This window comes from Pinus tabuliformis, chromosome 4_1 (genome assembly GCF_031772625.1).
Source record: "Pinus tabuliformis cultivar Carrire ecotype Pingquan chromosome 4_1, CPIR1, whole genome shotgun sequence".
Lineage (NCBI taxonomy): Eukaryota > Viridiplantae > Streptophyta > Pinopsida > Pinales > Pinaceae > Pinus > Pinus tabuliformis.
The window spans coordinates 56846961-56871120 of record NC_142303.1 but is presented as its reverse complement, the minus strand read 5'-3'; the positions used below and the strand labels follow the sequence as shown (position 1 = coordinate 56871120).

The 24160-nt window shown below is 36.9% G+C and overlaps 2 pseudogenes; one reads left to right on the top strand and one right to left on the bottom strand.

The window, feature by feature from the left end:
- The first annotated feature begins 9766 nt into the window (after window positions 1–9766).
- On the top strand, window positions 9767–11480 carry LOC149174142 (transcription factor WER-like; annotated as a pseudogene).
- A 3562-nt stretch (window positions 11481–15042) lies between these two features.
- Window positions 15043–24160, bottom strand: part of LOC149174141 (indole-3-acetic acid-amido synthetase GH3.5 pseudogene) — a 34813-nt pseudogene continuing 25695 nt past the window's right edge.

Genomic DNA, 24160 nt, shown 5'->3' with positions numbered 1-24160 from the left:
AGAATGTGGAGCATTCCTACTACATGAAAAGCTAAGGCATATTGCAGAGACCTTTGGGCCGAGACTTGTATGCTTGCTGGATGTTGGTTGGAGATGACACAAGGAGCTCATGATGACATGAGGTTGTGACTTTTGAGGACTTCATATATGGTGGACTTGGAGGATCTGATGCATTGAGGAGTTGAGGTCAAAGACTTTGATGCAGAATGGGGTGCATACTTTCAAGTACATGTATGGGTGTGGCTTGGAAGAGTGACTTGATGTGGAGGATCAATATGAGACACTTTGGAGTGATGGAGTTACAACGATGATGATGCCTTTGTGGCAACACTTGGGCATGGGTTGAGCCGAGGCTTAACCACTTTGACACATGGGAGATGAGACAAATGTATACTTGTTTCTATGGTAGACTTGAGGGATGGCACATAACAGAGATGATGGAGGTTACTTCATGGACTTGGATGTGGCACATCGAGAGTCGGGTTTGATGAGATGATCTCTTCACTTTGAGGAGATGGATGTTTTGCAAATGGATGATGATGTGGGGATAGATGTGGCTGATTTCATGCAGCACATTGACACCAAACACATGGATAGCATGTTGCAAATGAGATGGGGACTACTTCATGGACCTGGGCATGGCTTACACTTATATGGAGATGGATTCTTGATCGAGTTGATGATGTGACAGGATATTCTGAGAAACAATTGATGATGGCATATGGATGGACATTCTTATGATTTGGGCGTGATAGTTGGATTAGCTACCCAACTAGTTCAAAACATGGGGACGCGTAGTGTGCAGAGATGTGTTAGCATTGTGTTGGAGTATCACGGCAGTAGTTCACATGATGACGATACATGATGAGGTCGACATGATATGTTGCAGGAAGCATGTAGCTTGAGATGGAGGGGCCAACCTTCCACGATGGGGAGCAGCATGTGGAGATTGTGACAAGGTGGTTGATGATCATGGATTGAGATGATTTTCTGATGTATGACATACCGATGGAGTATATGCCTTGGTATGGATATCTTGGTGACAGATGGTTGCCGGGACGAGATATTGTTGAGGATGACAATGACTTCAAGTGGGGGAGGATGTAAGGACCTGTGGTCCAGGTCACCTTCACCGTGCGAAGGATGAGCGAGGAGCTCATGCGAAATGCGAAGTGAAACAACCAAGAGACGAGTTTATACGATGTTGGGCGAGTTGAGAGGACAGTCCCACGAGTTTGGCGGGCTGACCCTCCACTCAAGCGAAGGCAACATGTTGAACGAGTCGACTTGGGCATTGGGCATAGGTCGACCGGGTGACATAACCCGCCACCCACCCGTATATATTGGTGGAGAGTTTGTGGAGATGAGCCATCATCATCGGATCAACACAAGTTTGATCAAAGGAGTTCTGTGGTGTGCAGATGAGCCCGCACGACGGGCAGAAAACTCGGGTGAGAAACTCGTGCAGAAAAGTCGGGTGAGAAACTCGTGCAAAAAAGTCGGGTGAGAAACTCATGTAGAGAACTCGAGCGAGGTCGTTCAGGCAGAACTCGAGCGAGGTCGTTCAGGCAGAACTCGGGCGAGGTCGTCGGGCAAGAAACTCGAGCGAGGTCGTCGGGCAGAAAACTCGGGTGAGGTCGTTTGGGTGGACTCGGGTGAAGTCATCGGGCGACTCGGGTGAAGTCGTTCGAGCGAGCTCCATGAATCATCTCCAACCAACATCCCAACAAGCATACAAGTCTCGGCCCAAAGGTCTCTGCAAGATGCCTCAGCTCTCCATGTAGTAGGAATGCTCCATAGTCTGCTCACAAGTCCATCCAAGTCCATGGCCTTGTTGTACATAAGTGCACAACCTCTCCATCGGCTCATAAATAAAACATCTCCATGTCCCACCAACAAATCTACCTGCACAACATCCCTGCCTTGGCACTCCTCATTGGATGCCCATAAGTGACACCTCTACAAGTGCTTCTGCATAATGTCCCTGCATAAGACTGTCATGCTCCATGTCTCCAACCTGATGTCCATGACTAATTTGCCCATGTGTCCAACTAAGTAGACCCATCACAGCAATTGGTCATCCCCATCCAAGCTTGTAATATTCGGTCTAGTGAACACGGTCACCCAACCATATCATCATCACATTCCATCATAGCTCCCCCACTAAAGGTTCCACCAAGATTTGCTCCTGGTCTCGGCCATGAGAAGTTCACCCAAGCAACTCAAGTGTGTGCCCTTCTCCAATCTGTCAATGAGTCATGAGGGGTACTAGTGTGTAGAGATGTGTTAGCATTATGTTGGAGTATCATAGCAACAGTTCACACGATGACGATACATGATGAGGTCGACACGATATGTTGCAAGAAGCATGTAGCTTTAGATGGAGGGGCCAGCCTTCCACGGGAGAGCAGCATGTGGAGATTGTGACGAGGTGGTTGATGATCATGGATTGAAATGATTTTCAGATGTATGACATACCGGTGGGGTGTATGCCTTGGTATGGATATCTTGGTGATAGATGGTTGCCGGGATGAGATATTGTCGAGGACGACAATGACTTCAAGTGGGGGAGGATGTAAGGACCTGCGGTCTGGGTCACCTTCACCGTGCGAAGTGCGTGCGAGGAGCATGTGAAAAATGCAAAGTTAACGAGCCAAGAAACAAGTTTATAAGGTGTTGGGCGAGTTGAGGGGGCGGTCTGACGAGTTGGGTGGGCCGACCCTCCTCTTGGGTGAGACAACACATTGTGAACAAGTCGGCTTGGGCATTGGGCATAGGTCGGCCGGGTGACACAACCCGCCACTTGCCCATATATATTGGTGGAGCGTTTGTGGAGATGAGCCATCATCAATCGATCATCATTCGATCAACACAAGTTCGATCAAAGGAGTTCTGCGGTGTGTGGATGAGCTTGCACGACGAGCAGAACTCGGGTGAGAAACTCGTGCAGAAAAGTCGGGTGAGAAACTCGTGCAGGAAAGTCGGGTGAGAAACTCATGTAGAAAACTCGGGCGAAGTCGTTCAGGTAGAACTTGGGCGAGGTCGTTCAAGCAGAACTCGAACGAGGTCCTCAGGCAAGAAACTCAGGCGAGGTCGTTGGGCAAGAAACTCGGGTGAGGTCGTTCAGGCGAACTAGGTGAGGTCGTTCGGGCGGACTCGGGTGAAGTTGTCATGTGACCCAGGTGAAGTCGTTCGGGCGAACCGGGTGAGCTCGTTCGGGCGGACTCGGGTGAAGTTGTGTGGCGACCTGGGTGAAGTCGTTCAGGCGAGTTCGGGTGAAGTCGCCGAGCGACCCGGGTGAAGTCGTGTGGTGACTCGGGTGAAGTCGTTTGGGTGAACGTGTTCGGGGGAAGGCATTCGGGCGGACTCGGGTGAGTCGTGTGAAGGCGACTCGAGTGAGTCATGTGAAGGCGCGGGTGGACGTGCGGACAGGTGACCGGGCGAGGGCGTGCCATGCACACCAAAATGAAGGTTAGAACCGAAGGTCATGAACGAGAGTCGGGCAGGCGGGACTGCGTGTGGTCCACTGAACAGAGGTCGGGCAGGATAGCATGATTTGGGCGTTTGCTGAACAAATGGAGAGCGAGTTGGGTAAAGACGTGCGACGAGGTGAATGAAGGGTTGGTGAGTCATGCAGCGACTGTGTAGAGGCGCCGACGAGCTGGGAAACCGAGTTTTCCGAAGTTGGAAATTTGGTTAAGTGTAAATTTGGGGATTCCCAAGATTTAGCTTATACTTCGTAAGAGTGGAAAATTATATATATTGATATCGAGCAGACTCATATTGCAAGGAGTTGCCCCTCCCTTTATACTGTTGTGTAATTGTATATGTGTTAATTGTTGTTGATGATGAATATGTATGGGTTTTCATCTGTATAAAGGACAAAGATAATACTTGGTAACGAAAAATAAACTAAGTACGAATGTTATGCGTAGTCCATGAACATAAGTATTGGTGAAAAGAAAGTGTTCGGTGGTGCCGCACCTCGCTATAGTGCGGTTGGAAGATTACCGCCAGTGTAGGGGCATGACAGGACCCGGCGGGCGCGCCTTCGTGCGGCCTGCCTATCGACCTCCCCCGAGTTCTGCCTGAAGGACCTCGCCCGAGTTTTGCCTGAACGACCTCGCCCGAGTTTTCCACACAAGTTTCTCACCCGACTTTCCTGCACGAGTTTCTCACCGGACTTTTCTGCACGAGTTTCTCACCCGAGTTCTGCTCGTCGTGCGAGTTCATCCGCACACCGCAGAACTCCTTTGATCGAACTCGTGTTGATCGAATGATGATCGATTGATGATGGCTCGTCTCCACAAACGCTCCACCAATATATACGAGCGGGTGGCAGGTTGTGTCACCCGGCCGACCTACGCCCAATGCCCAAGCCGATTCGTTCACAATGTGTTGTCTCGCCCATGAGGAGGGTTGGCCCGCCCAACTCGTGGGACCACCCCCTCAACTTGCCCAACACGTTATAAACTCATTTCTTGGCTTGTTCACTTTGCATTTTTCACATGCTCCTCGCACGCACTTCGCATGGTGAAGGTGACCCGGACTGTAGGTCCTTACATCCACCTGTCATGCCCCTACACTGGCGGTAATCTTCCAACCACACTATAGCGAGGTGCATAAATGAGGCATACATGGAGAAAATCTCAAACATTGAAATGATGTGACGGTTTCATTTTGTAATATGCATGTGTTTATTGTACTCAAAGTAAAAAAATTGTTCAAAGTAAATAATTTCTTTTGATATTCTATGGAGAAGAGGAAAAATATCCTATTTATATTCATAATAAAAATGAAATTACATTTTTTAAATGCATCTTGCATCTTCACATAAATATTATTCTATTTCCTAAATATTAAGAACATATCTTCTATTTTACTATTATAAAAGATAATCCCATATTATTTACATATACTTCCCCATTTTATAAGCAAAATGTATTTCACAATATTACAAAAAGGTTTTTTTATAATAGTTTTTCATTGTTTATATAATGTTTTTCTCCACACATTTTAATGTAGACAATGTAGTCCATGAATATAATGTCTCAATGCACCATGTATTATTTAAAAAAGATTATGCATATGTCATATAAAACAATCCAAAAAAGATTTGTTTTTATGGTTAAAACGTTTGAAGTAGTCTCACTATTTTTAGGCAATTTTTTTTGCCAATTTTCCTTGAAATCCAACAAAATTTTTTTGGACTGGCAAGTTTAACTTATACAATTCATATATATATATATATATATATATATATATATATATATATTGCAAATTTTACATTCAAGATATTTGATCCCTCTCGGCGCATGTTAGATTCGTGCTTAAGATGGATCTATATGCTCAAAAAACATTAAGAGAACCGTTCCAAGATCACCATAGTTTTGTTGACTTAAAACATCAAGAAAGTTAGTAGTGTGACAAATATTTTGAAAATAAGATGGAATGTGAGTATACTGAATAGTCAACCTAAAAGAAAGTGATTTTCCTTTCATCTTCAATCTCTTAGTGTGACAAAAGTGACAAACTCTTTCATCTTAGGGTGTTTTGGGAATAGACCAATGCCCAATTTCACTATGAAGCTTATGAGAATTTGTTCTTATTTTAGGAATGCTCATTCTCTTCTTAACATTATGCCCAATTTCACTATGAAGCTTATGAGAATTTGTTCTTATTTTAGGAATGCTCATTCTCTTCTTAACATTAGTCAAGGCAAATAGATACTTTTGATTTTTGAGATTGGGGTTGATCATCTACTTATAATTACTTAGTTCTTTTTTCCCTATAACTCTTTATCACTCGACAGTAAATTTGGAAGTAAATTTTTATTTTTATTATCTTTATTCTGCAAAATGATCTCCTCCTTTACCCCTAATGGTCTAGCCAAGACTTGTGATCCTTATGCCATCATTGCTTAATCTTAAAGTGAGGGTTTAGGCTAGAGTTAGAAGCAATTTTAGAAAATATCTTTGCTTCCATGTTGTTTAACTTCTTCTTATGCATAAAATACCTAGTCATAGCCACGCTTTCAATGGGGAAATACTTGCAATACTTGCTTCAAGATGGAGGATAGGATAGGGAGTATTTCCTTTAATCTTGAGATTGTAAGTTATAAACCACTTTTAAATATGTTATATCTTCTTATACAATTTTTTGGAAACATTGCAACCCCAAACCTTACATCCATATAAAATATAGTTGAACTTTTACAACTCTTTCCGCATAGTGCTACTAAAACAAAAGGCTGGTTCTGTAGATTGAATTCGTCCAACGTCCTTGATCATGGATCATGGATTCATCCACAAACTCTGCTGAAGGTACATAATGATTACTGCCTTGCCGGTCTAGATCATTAATCATTAACCTCGATATAGGATTATCTACGATCATGTGTTTCTCATGAACTGTACTCCACATCTAGTACGCTCCTACATTATTCTTTATTTTCATTATTGCAATCCACAATCACACATGACATCCAATGTCTATCAGTTTAGCATACAGATGTAAACTTCCTCAATTCGTTCTGAACTTCATTTATGATCTGGACACATATAAATGATTAAACTATAAAAAGGATCACGTTTGCCAAATTCTCAATGAAGGTAAAAATTGGAACCATATTTGAAGTTAAATGTATAACAATTTTTTCTCCAAAGATGAAGATATGAATTTAATAAAAATATAAATTGGAACCATATTTGAAGTTAAATGTATAACAATTTTTTCTCCAAAGATGAAGATATGAATTTAATAAAAATATAAAATTAATATGGATGTGGGAAATTTATAGGTAGGAAAAAGAAGAATTTAATATGAATTTAATAAAAATATAAAATTAATATGGATGTTGGAAATTTATACGTAGGAAAAAGAAGAATTTAATATGAATTTCATAAAAATATAAAATTAATATAGATCTGTGGAAATTTATATTGAAAAAAGAAACCAAGACTTAAAAAATTATTAAAAAATGGCTACCGTTAATGGAGTAATGGGGATGTTATTTAAGGAGAACTCACGGTATACAAAATTATAAAAAATGGCCACCCACATATGGAGATGTTCTTTGGGTATAATCAATTAAGAAAACCATATAATCAATTAAGAAAACCATATAAAATAGGATAGAATTTATTTAAAGTTTATGTTAAAAGTGTCGAAAGGAAAGAATAACAATGAATTTCTCTTGCAGTGACAATGCCATAATCCAACCTTCACGCTTGATATTTGATGTTCAACATTCATTAGATATCGTGTGAGCTAATACAAGTGTGGCTTGTCATGCTATATTCCATGTGATTTAATATAAGCATGTAACAAGGATGGTTAGGTCTTGTTAATAGTCACTCTATCATTAATATATAATGTTTCCCGTTTCTTCTCTAGGAGGTATTGGATTTTGAGTCTACGTTCATGTGCGGTATTGGATTTTGAGTCTACCTTCATGTTATGTTCGCAAAAAATATGGTACTAATTCATCACTTCAAATTTGAAACAATACTATCTCATTTTTTTCAAAATGGAAGAAAAACATAAGTTTTTTAGTTTAGTGTTTCTCAAAAAGTATGGTATCAATTCACCACTTCATAGTCGAAGCAATATTTCCTCTAGGAGGTATTGGATTTTGAGTCCACTTTCATGTTATGTTCGCAAAAAATATGGCACCAATTCACCACTTCAAAGCCGAAGCAATACTACCTCATCCTTTCCAAAATGGAAGGAAGACATGAGTTTCTTAGTTTAGTGTTTCTCAAAAAGTATGGTATCAATTCACCACTTCATAGTTGAAGCAATATTTCCTTGTAATTTCCAGAATGGAAGGGAGACTTGAGCCTCTTAGATTGGTGTCGTAGAACATGTGCTTGATGATTGCTATATAAGAGTAGCACAATGAGATTTTTTTATTTGAATGTTATTGGCCATTTGGAATCCTTGCTAAAGAATATAGAGTTTAACTTTGATGGTGTTAAAATTCCATTGATTGCGCTCGCTGAGGTGCCAATATGTAGAAATGTTGTGACGTAATGTCATGTAATGTTGTGTAAATAAAAATACAAATAAAAATAAAAATTAAATTAAATAAGAAGATTAATGTAATGTAAAGTAAACATCTTAACTCTATCAAAAAAATAAAAAATAAAATAATAATAATAAATGATCCATGGTATTGACCTGACCCATGGTATTCATGTGGAACATATAGCATATTTAAAGGGGGAAATTAAACCAACCCAAATTCATATTAACTTTGGATCTACCTAGCTCTGAGAGGGATCAAATATCTTGATATATAAACCTCTTTCAAAATAAGAAGAGATTTGATCCTCGGATGCTTGATAGATCCAGAGTTTAAATATATCTAAATTGACAAAGATTCATTCTTTTCCTCCAAAATCAATAACCATTTTCTCATTTACTAAAAAAATATAAAATTTAATTTAATTTGATAAAAATAATAATAATTCAACTTCATATCATAACTAAAGTTTTATTAAAAAAAAAAGATAAAATTATAAAAAAAAATGATAAAATGATAAAGTTTGACAAGTTGGAATGTGTGGCCATATGATTTGACAATATTACTTTCTCAAAATCATTGTGGCTACATGATTATACGGTATTGCTTTCTCAAAATCAGAGATCGTTTTGCTTCAACAACTCACAACAACTCTTCTCGCTTCCTTTGGCATCAAGATGAAAATAAAACGACCAGAAGGTTGGAAAACGAAGACAAACGACCAGAAGGTTGGAAATGAACATTTGGTGAAAAGAAGGCTGGTGTGACATAATATACCTTCCTAATAATGCAGCTTCTTTTCCGTGCGACTGCGTACACCGATTCGTATATGGACATGAAGCTTGTTTTCCTTTCACTGCATACAGGATTTGTTTATAAGGAGAAAAGTGATTTCACTGTTAGTACAAGTGCTGTATCTAAACACATAATTGTCTGAAATTTATTAGTCACAAATACCATGTTTTGGTATTTCACATGAATATCATAATTTATTAGTCACAAATACCAATTTATTTTGGTATTTCACATAAATATTATAGATAAAATTATAGATACTTTTTCAAAAACTACTCAATTTAACCCAAACAAATTTACAGGAACCACCCAACAAATTTACTTGTGTCCTCCTCAGGTAAGAAAATCACACAAAAAAGGTCTCTACAAAATGACATAATTTTCATGCTACGGCTCCACATAATCTCTTCAATGAATTTCGATTTGTGCTACTTCGCCAACAACTCAATGATTACCGATCTGTGCTACTTCGCCAACAAGTGAAACAAGACTGAAAGCTATCACTTTACTGATAGAGTTTTGGCGATTTTTAAATCTATTCATACTCTGTCACGACGTAATTTTATGATCCAATCCTGTTTCCTAAACTGATGAAACAACCTGAACCTGATATTCTCTATAATCTGATCAATATTTCTCATACTGAGCATTGGATCCCATTTCGCCTGTCCTTTCTTAGATTTAGTGGAAAATCACTATTTTCCTATTTTTTTTTGGTACGTTTACAGTGCTCATTGATCTGGGCAACCTGAACATTAACCTGACATATGTTAGCACACCTATGGGACACAAGCAGTGTAATAATAATTTATTTAATTTATTTAAAGGCGTGTAATATTATTTAGTTGTTATTTTATTTCAGTTCCATCTTGTAGTATAAATTCATATGCTGGGCTTTAGCAGAAGTAGACCTATGTTAGCACACCTGGTTCTAGCTTGGCCATAATGGGACGAAAGCCATGCTATAATGCAAAAGATGGAGTAAATAAAGGCCCCTGGACAGAAGAGGAAGATCTTGATCCAATCTATAGAAGCTCATGGTGAAGGACGCTGGCCTGCTCTAGCCAAAAATGCAGGTAAGAATTCTGTACAAATCTGCATTTTATAGTCTCTCAATATTACTTCTCTTATTATTACAAACAATTTATAGTGCATGACTCTTAAGGGAGCAGCTAATTTCTTAGTTATTATAAATAATATATGGTGAATAATTTTTTATCAATTTAATAGGTTATTGTTTTGATTATGAAGTAATTAAGAAATTTTGGATTAAATTTTTTTTATTTACTTGAAATGATATGTATTCAGAGATTTGAAATGGTTTGTATGGGGAGATTCTAAATTAAAATCTTTTTATTTATATTAAAAGGTTCTAAATTAAAATCTCTCTATTTAAGAAGTTGAAATGTTATGCATTAAAAAATTCCAAGTTAAAATCTCTCTATTTAGGAAGTTTAAAATCTTCTTTACCTGTAATTCCCTAAAAAAGATAAATAAACAATTACTATTACATCAATTATAGAAATTGACCCAATATCATTGACGGAACCAATTCCTCTAATCATAAACAATACAAAACAATATACAGAGTAAATGTATTGGTGATCCCTGAACATCAATCGCATGACTAAATACAGGTCTGAAGCGTTGTGGAAAGAGTTGCAGGCTTCGTTGGATGAACTATCTTCGGCCAAACCTCAAACGTGGTAACATTTCACCCGATGAAGAAGACCTTATAATAAGACTCCATAAATTGCTGGGAAACCGGTAAGGAAATATCGATTTTCTAATAGATTATGTTGTTTCAGTTGTGTTTTTTATCCATCTTGATTCTTGAACCGTTGTAATGGCAGGTGGTCATTAATTGCGGGACGTATACCGGGCAGAACTGATAACGAAATCAAGAACTACTGGAATACTCGTTTGAACAAGAAAACTCATGCCAATGGCGGCATTGGCAGATTGAAGTTCGTTAGACCGACAGAGCCAGATGTTAAGGAAGCGGCTGTCAATTTGACACAAACATTAAACACCAACGCCAACCAGTTGGGTGAAAGAGACGAAGTTATTGCTCAAGAGTTGAACAAGGGATCGACATCTTCCAATTCTATTGAATCCGAAAACTCAATGTGTCCCACGAAACAAAATCCAAGCTCCTATTTACATGCAGGTACCGTATCGGCAGAGATGAAGTTGTGGAATCAGTTGCAATTAAATTTTATCCTTCCTTCATCATGGACCAATTCGAGTTTCCTGCATATTGACCACTCTAATGTTGATACTGAGGAAAATGGCCATCCATATTCTTGTACCTTTGATACTGTAAATGTCTGTCAAGATTTCATTGACCAGAAGATGTATGCAACCCCTCACAGTTCTTTGCCCTTCCCTGAAGTTGTCCCCACAGACACTCTGGAGGATGAGTTTGCAGATTTCTTCAATTTTATTCCCTATCCATATTGATCTGCATCCTGGCACTGCATTCAAAGGATGACTGGGCAAGTACATATTTGGGTTTCATCACCTATTGATGTTTTGTGAGACCAGAAAGTGGGAAACTGTTAGTGTTCAGCTGATTTTAAGAGCCTGTATCTTTGGTTTGAGTCAGAGTTGATGTGGAGAGCTCTGAATGTTGTACAGAAGTTAATTGTATATGATGTGCAGAATTTAATCATATATGGTGATTAACGTCCAGTCAGCATCTATGTTTTCATTGAAGTGAAATACCAAAAAAAAATAAAATTATACTAATATCCAATTTGATTGAATTTGTTAAATATATGTTAAAATCTTTATGCTATTTTTTATCACAATAAATAAATTTATGAATTTTGCATTTTATGTCCACATAAAATATTATAATTAATTAATTATAAAATAAATTTAAGAAAAAAATACATTGAAAATGGAGCTGGAGTGAGTGGGCATGTGGAAATTTTTTCATTGGTTTAATAATAAACTTGTTACATGTATTAATTTTGTTAAGCAAATCACACGAAAATAGGATACTAATGGTATAAGCTCTTAATATGGGAGTTGTATTATCAAAACTTATTTCTATGCTTATATGTGTTTTGAAGTGATATATTGGGTATTAATATGGGAGTTATATTATCAAAATTTATTTAAATGGTGTATATACATATTTTGAATGGGGTATTTATGTTTAATTTAAATCTATTATAACTAGCATTTGCATGAGATGTTGCAAAGGAAACGCCGTAAGGCATAAGGGATATATATATATATATATATATATATATATATATATATATTTTTTTTTCAGTTTATTGCTCCAAAAATCCTCTTGCTTTATATACTAAAACATAGCTAAACTATGCATTATTTATGGCTATGACCTATTATCTTGGATCCATGGTGTAATCTCTTAATGGCCATGGTTGTCACTTTTCATATATATATATATATATATATAAACAATGTACTTGATTGATGATGATGTTTTTTGATCTCTAAGCATGGGTTTTCCCACCTTAGTAAATGTGTTGTACTAAGTTGGTTTTTTTTGTGGGTGTATTTTGGTCCATTGTCTAGTGAACTCCTCCTAAGCAACTTGATAATATCTTTCCAATTTTATATAATGTCTTTTGGCCATTAAATACCCTTTTGAACTCACGATTATGGGGACTCTATTATAGTATCATTCCCCACATTGATTGGAAGATATACATATTGGCTTGATCTTATCATCCCTATCCCCATTGCATACATTTTTCCCAAAAGAAATCTTTAAAAAAAATGAGTTGGGTTCGTATATACACAACTCTCATGAAACAAAGTGCACATATACGCTAGTTTCCTTAAGGAAACTAACGTATGCTTGTATTTTGAACCAAAAACGTTTTAGTGTTTCCATTATTATGTGTTTTAGGCTAGGAATTGTGGGTTTAATAGGAAGCCATCTCCTATATCCCATACCCTAATGACCCTAACCTATTTCTAAGATATTGATTCATGCCATGGGTGGAGGATAAGACAAATTTTGATCGAGTATCCTTTGTTGGCGATTTCCCCATTGATCCTTGTATGAAATTCCCTTGGATTTTAAATCCCTTTTCCCAAAAAGGAAGCCCTCATTTCCTAATATACTTATTCCAAGATGGAAATGAAAAGGAAGAAGTTGAAAATAGAAGGGCATGAGGATTGGTAATCAAAGTAGTATGAGAAGACCATTTGCAAGTGGAAGGTGATCAATTTGTTGAAGTTCAATAAATACAACATTAAGAAGGAAAGAAGAGTAGCTTGCAGAAATAATAGAAGTTGGCTTGAGGAAGAAGAAAGGAGATCTCATTAATGATGCAAGGTAATGGTTGAGGTTGGTATGGCCTCAGACCTAACAAACCAGCAATCTTTATAAGTTAATATGAAGTCTTTGAGCCATTGAATTTATATTCTACAAAAAATTATAGAAATAATTTAGGTTTCAAAATTATATCCGTATACATATTTGTGGATTATTTGTGTGATTATATTATTGTGTTGATTTTGTATCAATGGTTGTAGATTACATTTTGTTGTATGGATGATTAATATTTTAAAAATGTCAAGGATGAACAATATATTCCCTTATGGATAACAATGTCCTCATGAATCCCTAACATTATGTGTATTCGTATGTGTGCATGCATGTGTGTGGAAATACTTGAGTTTCATAATTATGCAGGGAAGTGTTTTAGTGTGTTGAAGCATGAGTCAATTCTATTGTGTATGATGCTCATGAGGATGAGAGTTCCTATTGAATATAAGTAAGAATACAAATATTTCCTAGATCACTGATGAGTGTCTTCATAAGCAAGATATGATAAGTTTCCATATGAGAGAGGATAATTTCTTTTGTTTATGAACTAACCATTGATAACATGAAGTGGCATAACTTGTATGCGATGCTACTATGAAGAGAGCATATAAATGTTGTCGAATATATAATTGTTCTCGAAGACACTATATAGATCGCCACCCTTATTCACCCATATGCTACAAATTGAGAAATATGGAGTAGATGTGATCATGCATACTTGTGTTATGTGGTGTCCATTTACAAATGCTATAAAAGAGTAGATACTGAGGATGGGTAATTCCAATGGTTATATCATTATTTGTTTGAGAATATTGTGTGGTTTTCTTTTGTTGCAGAAGATTTAGAGCTCCTACATTCCCAAATTAATGTTCTATGAAGGTGACATAGACTTAAACATTACTTACATAAATCTAATATACAATAAAAGAGAAATTATATATCTCTTACTAATCAAAACAAGAAAATGAAAATATATTAATAGAGAATTTTATACTTAGAAATTAGGAAAAATTGCTAATGAAAAACACAATTTTTTTTTGCATAAGAAAATGTAAACATAATCTAATATGAAACTTTAAATCAGGTAGCTCATTTCTTATCTTTACTTTGAAAAAACCATTTATGTACCTCATTTCTTATCTTTACTTTGAAAAAGCCATTTATGTACCTCATTTCTTATCTTTACTTTGAAAAAGCCATTTATATCAAAAATGTTTTAAAAAACCATTAACCTAAATTTTGTACCCAATCTTACAAATCTTTTATGATCGAATTCTTTCTTCTAAATTGTTTATAATAAAAAAGTTATTAATTATCCGAATCACACTTAATAATTCCAACCTTCTATAAATTTCCACAAATATAAATGAAAATTCTCTCTCCTAATTTATTTATAATAAAGAATTATCTATCACCCCAATCACTTAATTATTCACAAAGTGAAACCATTTCATTTAAAAGTAACATCATATGGAGCAAGCAACCGTCGATCTCAAACTAAAAATATGGATGGTGAGCATATCAAAAGGCACAACCTGATACTTCCAAACAATTTTAGACATATTTATTGACGAGAAGGAAAACTGAACTTTTCCCGCACTCACGTCATTGAAAAATAACTTATTAAAAATAACTTATTAAAAAAACATGGCAAATATATCCTTCACAGGGAGTAGCACGTTGACGGTTGGACATACTGTCACAATGCCTTTGAGATAAAACTATCCACCTACAAATTTCTGCAATACTTACAGCTCTACATTGGTATGATGAATTGAGGACAGAGGACAGCGGCCACAAGAACCATGTGCAACAATTTATTATTAGTGTTCTAATTCACGACCATAACGAACACAATAATTTCAATTCACATAAATTTATGTTACACCCATTTCTTGATTAATCATGAACCCAGTAATTGGGACACTGCACTTCCGGGAGCCCACATGGGCGACCGCAGGCTGAAGTAGGAATGGGTGACTCTGGAATTTAGTAGCTCCACCATACAACTGCTTTTCACACATAGGGGTGCTTTGTATTGATTGATTGATGCCTTTTCGCGGACAGCATAATCCATCAATTCTTTAAACGTTCCCTCTTCAACTATTCTAATTTATAAGGAGCCGATGGACTTATCAGCCCCTCTTCCTTGCCGATAGACAGAATTCAACGATTCTTCTATGGTGAGACAACAATATTCAAAAACAGTGGAAGTAACGGCACCTGCAACTTCTTTGGTGTTATAGCAAAGTTCTGAGTATAACACGTAGTGACCAGGTGATGTGGATATGTCGACGAAACTTGTATAGTCCATCAATGTGATGTTGAAAGGATTGAGATGCTTAACACATTTCTCTACCGAACTTTGAAACTCTGCTTCATCCGTCTTTTCTATGTGGATACTTAGCACAACATTCTGTTTGCAAACAAAATGGAATTGAGGTGTCGCATTGTGAAAGTCGGTCACCCGCAACACGTCCCCCATTATATAGCTACAAACCTGCATGGAGATTAATCAATTAAACATTATTTCACACATTATAGAAACAATTTTTGTTGAAAATCAATACCTGCATATGTGGTGATGACAAGATTGTATTCTTGCCCTTATCGTAAGTAAAGAAGGAAGCTTGTGTTGGAAATGATGAATTCAAGATACCACGCCGTAATCTGTTATGCCGACAAGTTCGCAAACCGTTTCCGCAACGAATTTATAACCATTTCGATCGAAAGGCTGAAACTTTTGCAATCTTCTGACATATAATCCTATGGCATACAAGGATGAAAGGTGGGCAGAGAGGAGAGTTGATTTCAGAGAGGAACGCCTTACCACATAAATATATGATATTTATTTTTATTAAATTATATATATGTATATGGGGTTTAGTATTTTTTTTTCCAGGAAAAAGGCGTCATTTTATTAGTTAAAATAAAATTACATGTTACATTTTAATGAGAACCAAGTATCATCGAGTCAATTATTGATGATAAGCAAAAATACGTAAAAAAACAAACTAATATACAATAAGGAGAAAAGCTAGGCTTTTCTCCCCTTCTTTTTTTCCACCCTGCGCCATTCCCCTTGAGATGACGTATCAGAGACAAGTGCAAGTTGATAGAGTCTTGCATTATCCTTGTCTGAGTCTGAGTTGTCTGTTGAATGGGTACGTTTATACCCACTTGTTTCCATATCTTCTGGATTATTTGTTGTTTGTTCCTGGTTTTCCTGCATTTCATTGAGGTCCTAAGGGATTACCCCTTGGTTTTCTGGGACCTGTGTTGTCTGGTTGTTCCTGGTTTGTATAGGTTCCTCCTCTGCTTCATCTTCCTCCTCGGCCTGGTGGGGTGGAGGGAAATTCCATCCTTTGGGCTGCTTCCCATTCTTCTTCTTTCTGCGAGTGTCTTTCTTGCCTTCAGGGCACATATTTTGTAGATGTCCTGTTTGTTTGCAGATTCTACATCTGAAAGTTGTGTTCTCATAGTCTAGTGTCTGAGTCCAATTCATCTGCTTATGGATCAGCTGATATATGGGGTTTAGTATTATATTATAATAAAATTAATATTAAAGTTTAATATTAATATATTTTTAAATTTTAAATAAGTTTCTTTAAAATTATATGTTTTAAAATTTTAAAATTAAGTTATTTTAAGTTTTTACTATATTTTTAATCTAAAAATAACTATATATGTACACTATAAGGAAAATATAGGGTATATATATATTTATATTATTCAGAATATAGAGTACATGTAACAAGCTGTTGGGTGACTGCCCTATACGGAAACCAAAGATCAACCATATTATTGGTTGAGGTTGTTTCTCTATCCTAGTCCTCTCAACATCACTAAAAAGTCGAAAATGATTAATATTTGGGTCAAGGAGCTACTCATCCTCTTCTAGGAAGATGGAATTGGCAGGAGTACCCTAATTGTCTCTTTGTGACTTTGCTCTGTATCTCCATTTGTGGCGGGTGGTACTAAAAAAACAATACCATGTACTCCTTTGCACATCAACTCAAATTTCCCTTCAAAAACTCTAAGTGCATGTAGTGTGTCATCGTGGAGAACTAGGTATCTTTCAATTTCTTATGCTACAATAATTTTGGTCATCCAAAATGTCTCTCCAACCTTGTAGAACTTTGTATCTTGATTTCTCGAGTAGATGGGGCCCAATGATTCATCTAAAATTTGGTCCTATGATATAACACTATATATTTCTACCACCTTCTTCTCCACATCTGTTGTTGCAGTCTAGCAAATAGTGCGCAATGGTTACCGATGGAAAGGACAAAAGGAACTCACATAAAAATATGCAACATAAGAATAAAAGAAGAGACACAAAGTAGAAAAGAACCAACAAGGAAGTACTTTATATTATATTCTCTTGAGAAGCAAATCAAAACAAGTGCATTGATGCATATATTGTGATATATATATATATACTCTTTTATACTCTTTTCAATAGTTACAACAATTTAACTATAAGAATTGTCTCAACCTATATGTCTTAGATGATCGACTTGAATAGAGACTTGATCGACTTTATAATGTGGATCTCTGACTTGACCACCCCTCCAACATCTCCCCCACCCTCAATGCCTTCTTTGTCCTGAAGAAGGGGAGATTTAGAGTCTTACGAAATTTGATACATCATAAAGAAAATAAAATAAATTTTTAGAAAGAAATTAAAGTTTTTCTAGATAGGTGGTTCGCTGATAAGCAAATCCAGATGCCTGGTCGACTCGTTCTTCTTGAAATAATTCTACCAGATTTAAATTGCGAATTCATCTTCTTTGCCTTTCCTCGGGTGACCAATTATAACCTTTGACTTCGATTTCTTGAGTTTCAGAGTGATGTTTAAAGGCCAAACAACATCCTGGAGAACTTGGCTCAAAGAAATTAAATTTAGGTCACAACGGAGATGACGAAGATGATTGCGCTAATGCAGGCACTAGGGTTGGGGTCTTAGGGAATGTTGTTTGATAAATGATTGGTGCAAGAACTTGGAGATGTTGATCAAATATAGACCATTCTCATACAACTATTCTTAACTACGCATTCAATGCTTTTAATTTTTCTAAATACTATACTTTTTCAGCTAACGACGTTTTCGCATATATTGTGCTCTCTCTCTCTCTCTCTCTCTCTCTCTCTCTCTCTCTCTCTCTATATATATATATATATATATATATATATATATATATATATATATATATATATATATATATATATATATATATATATATATATATATATATATATATACTATTTCGAATAGTTACAACAATTTAACTATAAGAATCGTCTCAACCTATATGTCTTAGATGATCGACCTGAATAGAGACTTGATCGACTTTACAATGTGGATTTCTGACTTGACCACCCCTCCAACATCTCCCACACCCTCAATGCCTTCTTTGTCCTGAAGAAGGGGAGATTTAGAGTCTTACAAAATTTGATACATCATAAAGAAAATAAAATAAATGTTTAGAAAGAAATTAAAGTTTTTCTGGATAGGTGGTTCGCTGATAAGCAGATCCAGCTGCCTGGTCGACTCGTTCTTCTTGAAATAATTCTACCAGATTTAAATTGCGAATTATTCTTCTTTGCCTTTCCTCGGGTGACCAATTATAACCTTTGACTTCGATTTCCTGAGTTTCAGAGTGATGGTCAGAGGCCAGACGACATCCTGGAGAACTTGGCTCAAAGAAATTAAATTTAGGTCACAATGGAGATGACGAAGATGATTGCGCTAATGCAGGCGCTAGGGTTGGGGTCTCAGGGAATGTTGTTTGATAAATAATTGGTGCAAGAACTTGGAGATGTTAATCGAATATAGACCATTCTCATACAACTATTCTTAACTACGCATTCAATGCTTTTAATTTTTCTAAATACTATACTTTTTCAGCTAATGACGTTTTCTTATAATCATTGATCAACTGGTAATTTTTGTTACAATTGATGCACTTTATTAAAAATTCCTTGCAAATATTCAACAACATTGGGGGCTTCTATCTGTGCTTTCTTCCCTTGTCTAAACCATTGTCTCTCCTCCTGCAATAGCTGAGCATGAATCCTTTTCTCCTGTGTAACTTGATTATCATGGGAAAACTTTACTTGAGGTTGAGTTACTTGTTAGGAGCACAATTCATAAATTATAATTGCTTGAGTATTTATTTGGTTACATCTAGATGATGAATATGTTGGCAGATTAATAAGAACCATGCTAAGTGTAACTCTATGATCCAATCTCTACTCTATCTCTTTCTTTGCTTGGAAAAATTCTTCATGAGCCTTCTGAATTATAGTATACAATTCTTGATTTCCTTGAACTGTCACCCTATCTTGTATCTCATTTACTTGATCATCCAATTTATCATTATGGTTGACAAGTTGATGGACTAATTTTTAAATTGCAATAAGTGGATCATCAAATCTGGTTGGAATGTTGATATTAAGTTTTACTATTGCCTAGAGTTGTCGTTGCTACAACACCCTCCAAAATTTTGGCCTACATCCAATTTTGGAGCCTACTTTTTCTTTGCATGCTTTTGTCGCAAACATTAAGAGTCATCACACGTATTTTCTCTAAGAATTCTTGTGCCTTTTTGAAGAACATCAAAGTGTCATCTTTTAGCATAGGCAAGCATCGCACATCACATAAATGTGGTTTTGGTTTGTTTAAAGGGATGGTCTTTATGTTAATGGGTTATTCTCAGTATGTATACATGTATCACACTCATTTCCAAAGTTTTAAGAACATCCACACAAGTGTTGTCACCGTCGTCGCAAAGTGTATCTTCGATGTCACACTTGAGGTAAGACGTCACAATGTCATCGCATTTAGGAAAGTATCTTGTTCATGTGTTCTAGGTGATCTATGTTATGTCGTCAAGTATTCTAAGTGTGCGATCATAATCAAGTCTTATCACTATTCAATTCGGGTTCACTGATCCCACAGTTAGTCGGATCCAACGAACTTCCCGACCGAGCAATCTGACATCACCCAACCTTCCTGAATTGTGAACTACACAATCTCAATCTTCAAGCCTCATCCTTGCCTCTTGGCACTAAGAAATGCACAATACCTGCCTCCCAGAACTGCAAAATGCACAGTCATAATGCTCAGTCCTGACCCTTGAGATCCAAAACTACGCAGTCCTTTCCCTTAGCCAGTCTCTTCTGCGCACTACACAATCTCAAGTATCAAGCATCAAGCCTTAGCCTTGAGCCCTTGAATTGTGTAACTACGCAATCCCTCGGCCTCTGTCCCTCCGGAACTATGGAATGGGCAACCTCAAGCCTCAATCCCTCAACCTGACCTCTCGAACCCCTCAACTGCTCAAATGACAAGTCTTTACCCTCTTGAACTTTTCACTGCGCAGTCTCAAGGCTCAATCCTTGACCCTAACATCTTGAGCTGCACAATTGCACAATCCTTCAGCCTTACTCCCAGCCTATCACCTGGTTTCAACTGAGTTAATGGATTGTTATGAATCATATTAGACTAGGGGTTTTATGAAACTAATGTCGTCTTGCCATGAGTGGATTTCAGTTGTGTGTATTCTATCATGTTATGATAGAATGGTGATGAAGGGAATGAAGAAGGAGACCTTGCTAAAAGACACTTTTGAAGCTGCAAGAACAAGTTGACCAATCAAGAGAAGACAAAGGGACATCAACTACGACAGTAGTTGGAGATCAATTTTACGTTGAAGACTCCTATCTTCAAGCCATAAGGAGGAATAATAAGACCATGTTCATCTTTCAAGAAGACACAAAGAAAGAAACAACAAAGAGTGGATTGACACTGCCATGTTAACATGAAGTCAGTGTCATCAATGTCATGTCATGTCATGTCATGAATCATCATGTGCCACATCATTTTTCAATTATGTAAATTCAATATTGGAGTAATGTAATGTAAAGTGGAAGTCCAAGAGTCATATATATAATGTGAAAAGTCATGTAGGAAGTCAAAAGTTCATTGAGAAGTCAAATAATCATTAGGGAAATCCAAGATTCACAAGGGAGGTGAGAAATCACCCTATTTGTTATATATACACTCTCATTGCTCATGTAAAGGAATTTTCACCTTGGCTCCTCCTACCAGGCATTAGAAAGGAAGATAGTTCTTTTGGAGGAGAAAGTGGTTTCTCTAATGATCCACTATTGGGGCTAGTGGTGTTCGTTGTTTTTATGTATCTTGTAACTTTTACTTAATTCAGAAGTTCGCTGAGCCAACACACTTTCATGCGTATGTCGTAAATATTGTAAGGCTATTCTTTGAATGTTTGCGATGTATTCTTTTTTCATATGTACTAAGGAAATTAAAATATTTTGGTGGCTTTGATGCTTATCTTGTTGAAGGTGTGTTGTATGTGTTTTTACAATCGTTGCTTCTAAGTGAATTATTTCGTTAGTTTTCCAATTATTCATTTATATGTCATGCTTGTGCGTCTTTTATAGATTATTACTATTAATTGTCTTTAAAAGGATCACTTTTCTCTCCCCCTTCTGCAGAAGAACCTTAATACATTCTGCAACTGAACAACCATAAGGCATACTCACTTGCTAATCCGAAATTACCTATGTATTACTCTCTCGTGTTGAACATTGTGTTGGAAAATCAAGGATATTATATTAGGGTTTGGTTCTCCTTTCTTAATAATTATTTGTGAGTGCTTTGGCTTCTTTTACTTCTTTATTATCTTATCTTTCATCAAGCAATCATACATATATGAAGATCACAAAACAAGAGACACAAGATATAGGCACATGCGAGGGAAAAGCCCCCCTTGAGGGGAAAACCCAGTCAAGATAATTCTTCCTTTCAATTTCTTTGAGATTATTTACCCTAGAACAAGACTAGACTTTCCCTCCACACCTTGTCAGCCTCCAAGACCTTTGACCCCTTCCAGCAACTTCAGCTAGGCAATAGCTTCCGGCAACATGCAACTTACGACAACAATGAAATCTTAGGAGACTTCAATCTCCCAACCCAGACCACGAAACGGAGAGAGAGGCACCAAATGTTCGATTTTCTTCTTCTCTAGAGACTCCCTCAAACTCACACTTCTTTCGTCCTCCCGACAACAGAATTCACACTTCTCTAGCTCTTCTTGAGATATTGAACATGCTTGAGAGTGAGTGTTTCAAATGACTTCGACCTCCTTCAATATATAGGCTTCTAGTGGGTTGAATGGGGGTCCTTAGGCCGACATGATGTGGAGGACACATAATTCATCTTTGACTTGATACAAAACCTTTTTACATGGTTTGAAAGCCCAAGAAGGGTCTCTTATAATGTACAATAACTCTATAAACTAAATATATATCCTAAGATTCCACAATGTTGAGAAATGGTAACAAGAAATTCCAGTTTAATTTTCCCTTGAATTAAACTTTGAATTAAAATCGAATTCTATACTCATAACAACTTGTAAATAGGTAATTAAGTTTAATTAACTTAATTAGCTTAGGAATTTCAAGTTGGAAGTATTTCTGTAGTCATGTATATGTTCTCCCTAAATTTTAGGGGTCCAGGATGAGTTTATTTGAGTTGTAATTAGATAACAACTCAATTTGAATGAGTTATACATAGTTAAACTAGTTCTAACTGTTTGTGGAACTAGTAGAGGTCTACTAATGAGTTGGTGCACTAGTGCATCCTTAGTGCTACTCCAACTAACTGAAGATTCCGTCATGAGAAACTCATGCATGTTAGTTTAGAGAAAGACCCAGTTGAGACTAGAGTGCAGGGACAATGTATTACCAGTTGTGTGATGATCCGAGTTGTACAGGTCATGCATGAAATTAAAGAAGGACCTATTTTTGGATTGTGTAGCTATGGAGAAAGGATTTCCAAATTAAATATGGGTTGATACTCACTGGAATTGTGTAAGGAAATAGGGGCTTGGCAAGTAGAAAAATTGGATAAGTGTTGGCTATAGTGGGCTTGCGAGGAAGAGAGTTGATCATACTTGTGTAGGAATTGTTCTAGTGAGAAAAAGCCTTGTATTATCACTCAGATTTATGATTAATGCAATAGATAGTCAGAGTTTTGAGCAGTGGCTTTCCCCAAAGAAAAAATGTGTTATGTGTCTTTGATTATCTTCCTCTTGTCGATTATTGTTTTCATAGATCTATTGGTTTCTTTTGTTTAAAGAGTAAAGTAGATTCTTATCTTGTATTTTCATACATTACATAAGCTGTGAATCTATAGGAAAATCATGGTATCAGAGCTGAAGACGGGATACTAGAGGAGAATTCGAATTTTTAAGTTTCGGGTTACAAGTGAAATTCAAATTTGCAATACATACTTCCGGATCGGCAACGACTTTCTATGGTTTGAGGCTCGAGTATGCCTTGGAAGGTAGCTCAAATTATATGGCCTGGAAGGACAAGATAGAGGCAGTTCTGGAGGATAATGGCCTTAAGGAATTCATTGATCAATAAATTCCTAAGCCAATAACATCGCATGCACATAATCTAGGTGAATGTAAGAAGTGTGTGGCGAAGGCGAGGCAGATAATCCTTGAGGGAGTTCGAGACCACATTGTCTCGAGTCTCCATGGGAAGGAAACTCAATATGCTATGTGGAAAGCATTGACGAACCTATTCTAGAACAACAGTGGCCATAGGAAGTTGGCACTGAAAGGAAAACTTCAAAAAATAAAGATGGAGAAAGGAAAGACCATTCCAAAATACTTGACCAAGTTCACTCACTTTCATGATGAGCTTGGAATTGTTGGAAAATTGTTGTCGAGGATGATATGGTGAGCCTAGCTCTCCTAAGACTTCCCAAGAGTTGGAATAGCTATCAGGACATTGTCAATGGGAGGGAGAAGCTTCCAGATTGAGAACGATTGTGGTCGGATTTGATGCAGGAGGAGATCAGAAGGAACACCATAGATGGTTCCTCATCGAAGACTGATGATGAGGAAAATTGTACCTTAGAGGGTGTTATCACTAGGCTAGATAGGTTGGGCTATGTCAACCTCCAACAAAGAGTAACT